We start from the raw sequence: 9,757 nt of genomic DNA on the forward strand, positions 1-9,757 counted from the left end.
GATGGTATAAAATGTTGTTTCCCTTCAATTTAAAACATGCAAAATATCCAATTTCCTTTAATACTAGTAATTTTATTATAAGTCACATCCAGGAATAACACAGCATTATCTCAATTCTATTCTGGTAAGTCACCACTTCATGTTGGTTCATTAATCATATCATAAATCAATAGCAGGTTGTCCAACTGCAATATAAGAATATTTCACTTAACTTTTATTTTTGCTACAATCCACTAGAAATAGCAATTCAGGGCTTCAGAGAAGAAACACAAAAATACTAAAGCTTTACTGGCATAACATAAGCTCTATTTAATTAGATCAGATGCAAATATATATGCATGTATTTTAAATTAAATTATATTTTAATACAGTAGGATTTTTCCATATATATAAATTTATCACTGGACACTTTTCCTCTTAAGCACATCATCTTGAAAGATTTCTATGTGGTAAATGGACTGTCTGCTTGTTACTGGCAGATCTTGTCTACCTAATGAGTTGCCTCCAACAACATGATTTTATATATTTTTCTGATTGAATACTTCAAACGATGTAAATAATCATTTTAATACACATATTCTTTTCTATGCAATGAAAGTTGTATAAAGGAAAGTGCTTTTAAGTAACTCTTTAGTAAAATCACATGGCTATCAATTCTAATAACTCATCAAAATTGTGAAGGAAGAAAATGATACAAGGTAATGTTTCTCAATTACAATAAAATGTTTGAGTTGCGTAGGATAGCACACATTTGATAGGCTGCAATTTTAAAAGGTACAGAAGTTTGAAAGAATATATATAATTACTAAATAAAATAAGAGAAGACACACCCAATAAGATAGAAAAATTGAGCCCAATAAAAGAGTGATAATGAAGGATGCTGGTTCACTTCAAAGAAAAGCATCTCAAATAAACTCCATCACATTGTATTGAAATTCTTTTATTTTTGAAAAAAAAATCTGTATTTTTACTAAAAGGAAAAATACTTTGATAGATAATGACTGTCATGAAATGGCACTGGCAATTGGCATTTGGCTTATCAGTAAATACTACTTTCTAAAGTATTATACACCAGTTGTAAATATGTAATATATATACCCCCCTTAAGATGGGCATTGAAAAATGTGCTCTGCTCTGTACTTTATAAATACTACCTTATACATTGAATGCTAAATTGTATAATGCTATATTTCTTTGAAAATAACCTGTCTTTTGGCCTGGGCCTGTAATCTCAGCACTTTGAGAGGCCTAGGTAGGAGAGCTGCTTGAGGCCAGGAGTTCGAGACCAGCCTAGGCAACATAGTGAGACACCCATCTCTACAAAAAAATTTTAAAACATAGCCGCACATGGTGGTATGTGCCTGCAGTCCTACTTGCTCAAAAGGCTGAAGAAAGAGGATCACTCAAGCCCAGGAGTTTGAGGTTACAGTGAGCTGTGATCACATTACCGTACTCCAGCCGAGGCAACTGAGCAAGACCCTGTCTCTAAAATAACAACAACAGTAAAAATAATATGTTCTTTTTTTTTCATCTGGACATCACCTCAGCGTAGTTATAAATACCCTCAGAAATGTTTAGATAGTTCAATAAAATAATATTGTTTCTTTGTCTGTATTTTCCTAAGTGCTGTAATTATGTTATAATATAGTCCAACTAGTGAAAAGTATTTGTCTCAATTCTCCACTCTTTTTTTATTTAAAGACTTAAGTGTTTTCTCTTTCACAAAACATTAGACTCAAAATTATTTACTTCTTTGACTTTAATTTTAAATTCATTGCCTTGAAATATTGCAGGTGTTGCCACACCAGTAGGAATCATTTCTAAATTCTTATCAGGCATTTAGAATGGCTCTCAAAGAGATTGTCTATTCAAGCAATCAATTCCATTTTGGTTTGTTTTCAGTTTGATTATATTTCACTTAAAACTTAGAAATCCTAAATCCCATGATACTCATAAAATAAATAAGGATTTTTCATTGATGACACTTCCTTCGAAATATAAGCATTTTTGATCTTTAATATAAAATTATAAATATTTGCTTGGAAAGAAAAACTTATCTTTCTCCAATGCATTGATAATCTTCTTATTGAAGCATAGCATGTATAGGGATTTATCTACTGTTTCCTCAAGACTTCTAGAGGTGAGAACATAAGTGATAGAATTTTGAACATGACTGAGGGCTTGTAGAAGAGTCTAAATCAGAGGAGAATATTTGACCTATTTAAGGAAGGGAAATTGACTTAAAGTTCTCATTATACAGAACAGAAAAGTAGTAGATAAATGATAATTTGAGAAACATTATAATCATTTCTCTGACGGGTACATACAGTTACTGGCGGATTATTTGATTTGTCTCTCAGTCAAGTGAGAAGTACTGGGATTCAGTTGGCATCACTCTGTGTGGAACTGAAGAACGGCTATGATGTGATTACAGCCTGAATTGGCTATGCACCCAAGTGTTTTCCAGGACAGTCTTGATAATTTATACTATTTTTTTTTCCACTTTAGTAAATATTTAGTGCTCCATTTCACTCATTAAAATGTCTTTGTTTGAATAATAGATTATTTGGGCACTCTGTTAAACTAAATGAAAGAGTCAAACTGAGCCATTGGACAAGTGGCTTAGGTAAGGAATAAAATACAAGTTACGTAGTCCAAGCGTGTGAGAAATCAAAGAATTTCATACAGAAGCAAAAGTTAACACAATATGATTCAGAATCTTTCTACTACTAGAGTACAGATATTTCCAACATGCCTTGTGCAGTGGCATCTTAGGTTATTTGGGTTTTTATTAAAATATCTGCATGAATGAGTAGGAAAATTGAAGGGAGAAGTTTTAGATAATATGATTATACCTAGGCTTGTCAAAGACAAAGAAAGGAATGTAGTCACTGCAAAAGAAAATAAATCTTTTTTGAGAGACAAGAATAAATATAACTTGCCATCCAGGAGAATACTAAGTATAAACCAGAAAGTACTGTCCTTTTCTTATACTGAGTGATGTTATGTCTCAAAATGAAATGCTTCAAATAATAGTTGTGATCTCAGTAGTTCAATAAATGCTATTGTCACTGATAAAATGACGATAAACAGATGAAAAACCTGTGATGAATTAAGTGTAAATTTGTCTCCTGATCATAGAATAATTAGATGTCTGCAAGAAATAATATATGAATACATTTGAATATATAAATGTAGACATATACAGCAAATCTGAGTATTAATTGTAAAATGCTTTTAACAAAATGTTTATTATTTAATTCTATCAAAGTTATTTTTAAAACAATAATTCTTTACGTTTATTATTAGACTTGTTTACTCAGCAAAACCCAACAATAACATTTATGGCATAGAAAATTTTAGGAAACTGTTTTGATGCACAGAGGGTATGAAAACTGTAAGAATACAATGAATGAAGTAATAGGATTTACTTAGCCACAAAATATAATGATTCATAAACTAAGATATATATAATCAAATTGATAAAATATTCAATAAGTATACGCTTGATGTAAAAATATATGGGTATAAACTTACTTTAAAATGTGTTATGTTATTTAAGCACTTGGAAGAAATGACCAACATTTTAAGGTATACATTTTTAAGTATTTTCTATTTCTTGGACCTAAAACAGACAATAGATAATTGGCTTTAATGTATATACAGTTTATCTTAACAAATACAGAAATGTAGTACACTCCAGGAAATCATACATGAATTGTTCCCTTTTAGAAGCAGCTTGCTTTTACTGTTGGAGATATAGAAATAACCATATTTTTATTTGTGTTTCATTAAGTTATGTGGTACCCAATATGCAGGTACTAATGCAGTGCAGTCTGAAAGGTGAACAGATGGGATTTATTTTTAGCTTGCATTAGTACACCCCCATCAAATACTCGTTTGCCTGATACACCAGCATAAAATAGCTCACAAGTTTAAAGTATAGCTTTGTCAGTGATTTTCAAATAATAAAAGACAAATGTGGAATAAATAATTATAACATTGATGGCCAATGAACAGCTAAAGCTATTTATTGTAAACAAATAGTTAAAACAGTTATTCATATGGGGAGAACATATCTAGCTCTCAGTAATATAAAAGTTGCAAAAGTCTTTTCATTTAGCAGTTTTTTTCAGGAAAAATTTGCAATGAAGATGGGGGAAATAATTAAGGATACATAAATACCTGATGAAGTAAATTAAAGAAACAATATATTTTAAGATTATAAAATTCTGTTGCACCTTTTTTGAGGTATAGTTTCTGTTACAGCATAAACTCCCAGTTTAAATATATTCAGAATGTGTAATACAAATGACCATTATGGAATAAAATTTATATTTTATCTGTAAAAATTTATGCATCATTGTTTATATTTAATATTTGTCCTAAAAGCTTAAATTATACTTTTTAAAATATACTGTTTCTTTGTTTAAATTTTTCAAAGAAATTAATTGTATTTCTAACTAATTTAATTATTGGTTCACCTTCTTATTTGTGTATCTGGAGTAGGGGGGTTACAATTAATTTGTAAGTATCATTTTGATGGTTCTGACAACCTGCTGTTTAAGCCACTTACTCTAGTCTGTGTGTTCTCAATCGGGTTAATATCACCTCCAACTGAGTGAAAATGGGTTCTTCAGTGGAGGAGGGGGGTAAAAATGTTTTATATTTTTACTATGTATAAAATACAGATATATGGAGAATATAAAAATGGGGCTAATATCACCTCCAACTGAGTGAAAATGAGTTCTTCAGTGGGGAAGGGGGTAAAAATGTTTTTTACTATTACTATGTATAAAATACTGATATATAGAGAATATAAAAACAGATGTTTGTGGTACTGAAATTTCACATGGGGGGGGTAATGAAAACAATGTCTAAAAAACTCTTTATGGAGGCAGTAATTTAAAAATGTTGAGACATGCAATGCTGATTCTTATTTCTTTCATTTTCCTCTCCTCACTGCCTGAAGTGAAGGTATATTTTACATGGAGTTCAATGTATTGATCTTAAGTACAGTACTTAAACAAGTTTCACAAATACACACACTACAATCATGAAAAAAATTCCATCATGAGTAACAATTCCTGTCAGCATCTTTTCAACCAATGCCACACAGAAACAAATATTATTTGTAATTTTGTATTTATTTTCTCCATTTCTATCACAGTAAATTAATTTTGCCTGTTTGGAACTTTATATGAATGGAATAACACGATATCTACTGGTTGGTGACTTTGTTTTTTTCTTAACATAGGCTCTGTGAAGATTATGTATTAGTTACTCATTCTTCTGTGGATGGACATTCAAGTTGTTTCCAGTTTTTGAATTATTAATAAAACCAAGATGACACTATAGTATAAGAGAAAAGTAAAGAAATGAGAGGACAAAAAGTCTAATTTCAGAGGAAAAGAAAAACAATACTATCTAAAAATAAGAAATCTCATAAGCCTTATCCAAGTTACCCAAATGTTCATATTTATATAAAAAACAAATTAAATTCATCATGAACCAGGAGAATCTTAAATAGAAAACATATTAAACTTACCAGAATATGTTTTAAAAAGTAATTTCATAGATAAAAACTCATCAAAAGAATCTAACTTAGCATATTATATTGTTTATCTTCCCCCCCTTTAGGCATATGCTTCCAATATTTAAAAAAAGTCTAAGCTTATAACAGTCAAGCAAATGATACACAATCTTTTTTTTTTTCCATGTTGATCTTGGTTGATTAGGAAATAAATGTTACAACTTACCAAGAATCAAACGTTTTCATTCATATGTCTCATCTCTGTCTTAAACTTGTAGATCTCACAGATGAAGCGTCAATTTAAATGTTATTTTCCTGACTCGTTTTCAGTTATTGCACAATTAAGTGTTGATACAAATGCAATAATTAGGGATATTCTGTAGCAATACAAAGATGTTGATTGCATTTGTAATTTAAGTCAATTTAGCAAAGTTAAATAAAGATTTGTTCATTGTACAAAACAATAAATTAATCCAATTGACAAAACAAATTGTAGAGATAGTAGTATTGTTTCCTAAAGATTATCTCTACATTTCTCAGTTAATTATCTTTCAATTACTACTATTAAATCTATTTTGGAATATTTCATAGTTAGGGAGAATGAAAAAAAATCTGTAAATGCCAGAGTTATTGCTATGGTACTATATTTACTTCTTATGGTTATCAATTTTAATCTTTTCTAATTCATAACTCTCAGTTTTAGAGTCAATATTTCTTATGTCTTTTGTTTTGTTTTGTTTCGTTTTTTGAGATGGAGTCTTGTTCTGTCGCCCAGGCTGGGTGCAGTGGCCTGATCTCGGCTCACTGCAAGCTCCACCTTCCGGGTTCACGCCATTCTCCTGCCTCAGTCTCCCGATTAGCTGGGATTACAGGCGCCCGCCACCATGCCTGGCTTTGTGTGTGTGTGTGTGTGTGTGTGTGTGTGTGTTTAGTAGAGACGGGGTTTCACCATATTAGCCAGGATGGTCTCGATCTCCTGACCTCGTGATCCACCCGCCTCGGCCTCCCAGAGTGCTGGGATTACAGGCGTGAGCCACCGTGCCCGGCCAATTTCTTATGTTTTCTCTCTCTCTCTCTCTCTCTCTCACACACACACACACACACACACACACACACACACATTATCACAGTGGTAGACAACTCTTTAAAATAAAAATAAGAAAGTAGTCTTAGTTATTGACCACTAGTCTCTCTCTAAAGAGAACTTTGCTATACAGAAGTGTAATCTGTGTGGTGTAGCTATACCCAATGCTCTGTATAAACACTAATAACTTGATAGTCTCTGACAAGTGACTATCACTGTCAGCTAAAATTCTGTGATAGTGTATGTGCTATGATCTGAATGTTTATATTCCCCTGAAATTCATATGTTTAAACCCTAACTCTCAAACTGATCATACTAAGAGCTGGAGCCTTTTGAAGGTGATTAGGTTATGAGGATGGTCCTCAAAATTGGGATTAGTGCCTTTATAAAAGAGAAGAGTTAAGGATACAGCAAAAAGACATTGTCTATGAGGAACTGGCCCTCAACAGACACTAAATATGCCTGTTGCCTTTATCTTGGATTTCCCAGCCTCCAGAACTGTAAGAAATAAATATTTGTTGTTCATAAGACACCCAGTTTATGGTAGTTTGTACTAGCAGCCAAAATGGACTAAGATAATATGGAATACTGTTCTTTATTGAGAAAAGGTTAAATTTTTGTCAAAATAATGTTTTACATTGCATCATATGCAATCTTTAAAAAGTGAAGTGTAAAAGAAAGTATAATATCTAAAGCTATAAAACTTCTGGCAGAAAACAGGAGAAAAACTTTTGTGATCTTGGTTAGCAAAGATTTCTTAGATACAACACTAAAGGCATAATCTGTTAAGTAAGTATAAATTGTACTTTCTCAAAATTGAGAAATTCTGTTCTTTAAAAGATATTATTATAATAAAAATATAATGCTACAGGTTGGAATGAATGTTTAAAAACATATATCTGATATGTAATTTATAGAATAAATAAGAAACTCTCAAAACTCAAATGACAAACAAATTAAAAATGGGCAAATATTTTACATGAGCATTGATCAAATAATATATATGTATAGCATATGTAATCACATGCATGAAAAGATGCCCAACATCATTAGTCATTTAGAAAATTCAAATTTAACTCCCAATAAGATATGACTACAAACCTACCAAGATGCTAAAATTTCTAAGTGAAACAAATGGTTAAAAACTGACAATACAAAGTATTGACAAGGATGTGAAGTTGAACCCTCATACATTTTGGTGAGAATGAAAAATGGCAGCCATTATAACTAGAAAATGAAAGCAGTAATGTTTCAACAACCTTGTATATAGGTTATATAATTCATAGAACTATAAAAATTTTATAGTTCATAGAACTTCAGATGGCAAATGCATGACAAATTCTCATTATTTTGAGCATAAAAATAACATTCCTGTATTTTTTTTCCTCAGTTGCTATCAATGGACATTGAACCAATTTACAAACACCTAATTATTAGCTAGCCTAGGTTAGCTACCAACTTTGACAATTATTCAGGCGTAGATATCCTGATGTTTCAAGCTTTTCAACACCCATGACACCTGCTGAATAAAGATGTGGAAACAACTGTTCAGGAAGAAGAAAATAAAAGTTCTCCGTTTGGGCACTGAAAACCTCAGCCACAGACCAGGAAAAGTTCGTTTACAGAATTATGTTGGTTCAAGCCTGTAATCCCAGCACTTTGGGAAGCCGAGGCGCGCAGATCACGAGGTCAGGAGATCGAGACCATCCTGGCTAACATGGTGAAACGCTGTCTCTACTAAAAATACAAAAATTAGCTGGGCATGGTGCCACGTGCCTGTAATCCCAGCTACTTGGGAGGCTTAGGCGGGAGAATCACTTGAACCTGGTAGGCGAGGGTTGCAGTGAGTTGAGATCACACCACTGCATTCCAGCCTGGCAATAGAGCAAGGCTACCTCTCAAAAAAAAAAAAATAATAATTATATTAAATATTAAATAACACATGGAAGAGTGTGTGTGTGTGTGTGTGTGAGTAGCTGGGAATACAGGTATCCACCACCACGCCCAGCTAATATTTTGTATTTTTAGTAGAGACAAGGTTTCACGATGTTGGCCAGGCTAGTCTCCTCAGGTGATCCATCCCCCTTGGCCTCCCAAAGTGCTGGGATTACAAGCATAGGCCATCGCTCCAGGCCTAGCTGACTTTAGATTTTTTTTGTGGCTCAGATACTTACCACTTTCAAACTTGGACTTTTTTTGATTTGGGGAAATTTTCATTTATTTCTTATTTTACAATGTGGTCTTCCTCCTTCCCTCTATTCTCACTCTATAATTGCTGCCAGACTGTGGAACTCATTCATCTAGCCTTCAAATTTCTAAATAGTTTAAAAATACTCCCCATGTTTTTACATGCACTTATTTCTGGGATCCTCTGCTAAATCTCTGTGTTCACTAATTTAATTTTATATGTGTCTTTTCTAGTACATTTAGCCATATCTTGTTTATTTTTTGTACATTTTTGCAATTATATTTTTAATTTTCAATACTTCTTGTTTTTTTTTTTTTCATAGCAGCATTTTTAGGGAAATGTAACCTCTGTAGATATGATATCTTTATTGTTTTAAGTGTTTTTCGATGTTTTTTAATCAGCATTTAACTGTCTTCAGGGGAATTTGCCAATCTTAGCAATTGAATTTTCTTAAATACTGCTGGTCTTTGATTTTTCTGTTAGCATTTCTTTTTGAAGAACTAAAATAAAAATTTTCTGTAATTATAGAGTATTTCCTTCGGCAAAGAAATAAAGTTTTGTCTCTTGCAGTGAATGTCAGATTCTGTTTAGAAGAGCTCTGCCTCTAAAAACTGCATGAGGGTGGGGATGTGGGGGTGTGGGGAATGGCAGTGATGGTTGTTGGCAGGAATGAGTCTTGGGTGACCTACATGCTGTCTGGACGCATTATTATGCCTCAACCAGCCAGTTTGTTTTCTGGATATGGTGACAGGCCCCACATTCTTCGGGTGAGCTGAGTTGACAGAGACTGCCCTTTAGTTTGACCCACTGCACATTTTTAGTTTTTTCTTATATTTATGTGATATACCTACAATATTTACTTCTGGATTTCAGGAGGTCCAAATATCAGAGTCATTTGCTGTAAGTGTGGAAAAATTCCCAGCTGATTTTTCTTTTATTAATTACTTTTTCC

This window comes from Papio anubis, chromosome 10, assembly GCF_008728515.1.
Source record: "Papio anubis isolate 15944 chromosome 10, Panubis1.0, whole genome shotgun sequence".
In the NCBI taxonomy this organism is placed as follows: domain Eukaryota; kingdom Metazoa; phylum Chordata; class Mammalia; order Primates; family Cercopithecidae; genus Papio; species Papio anubis.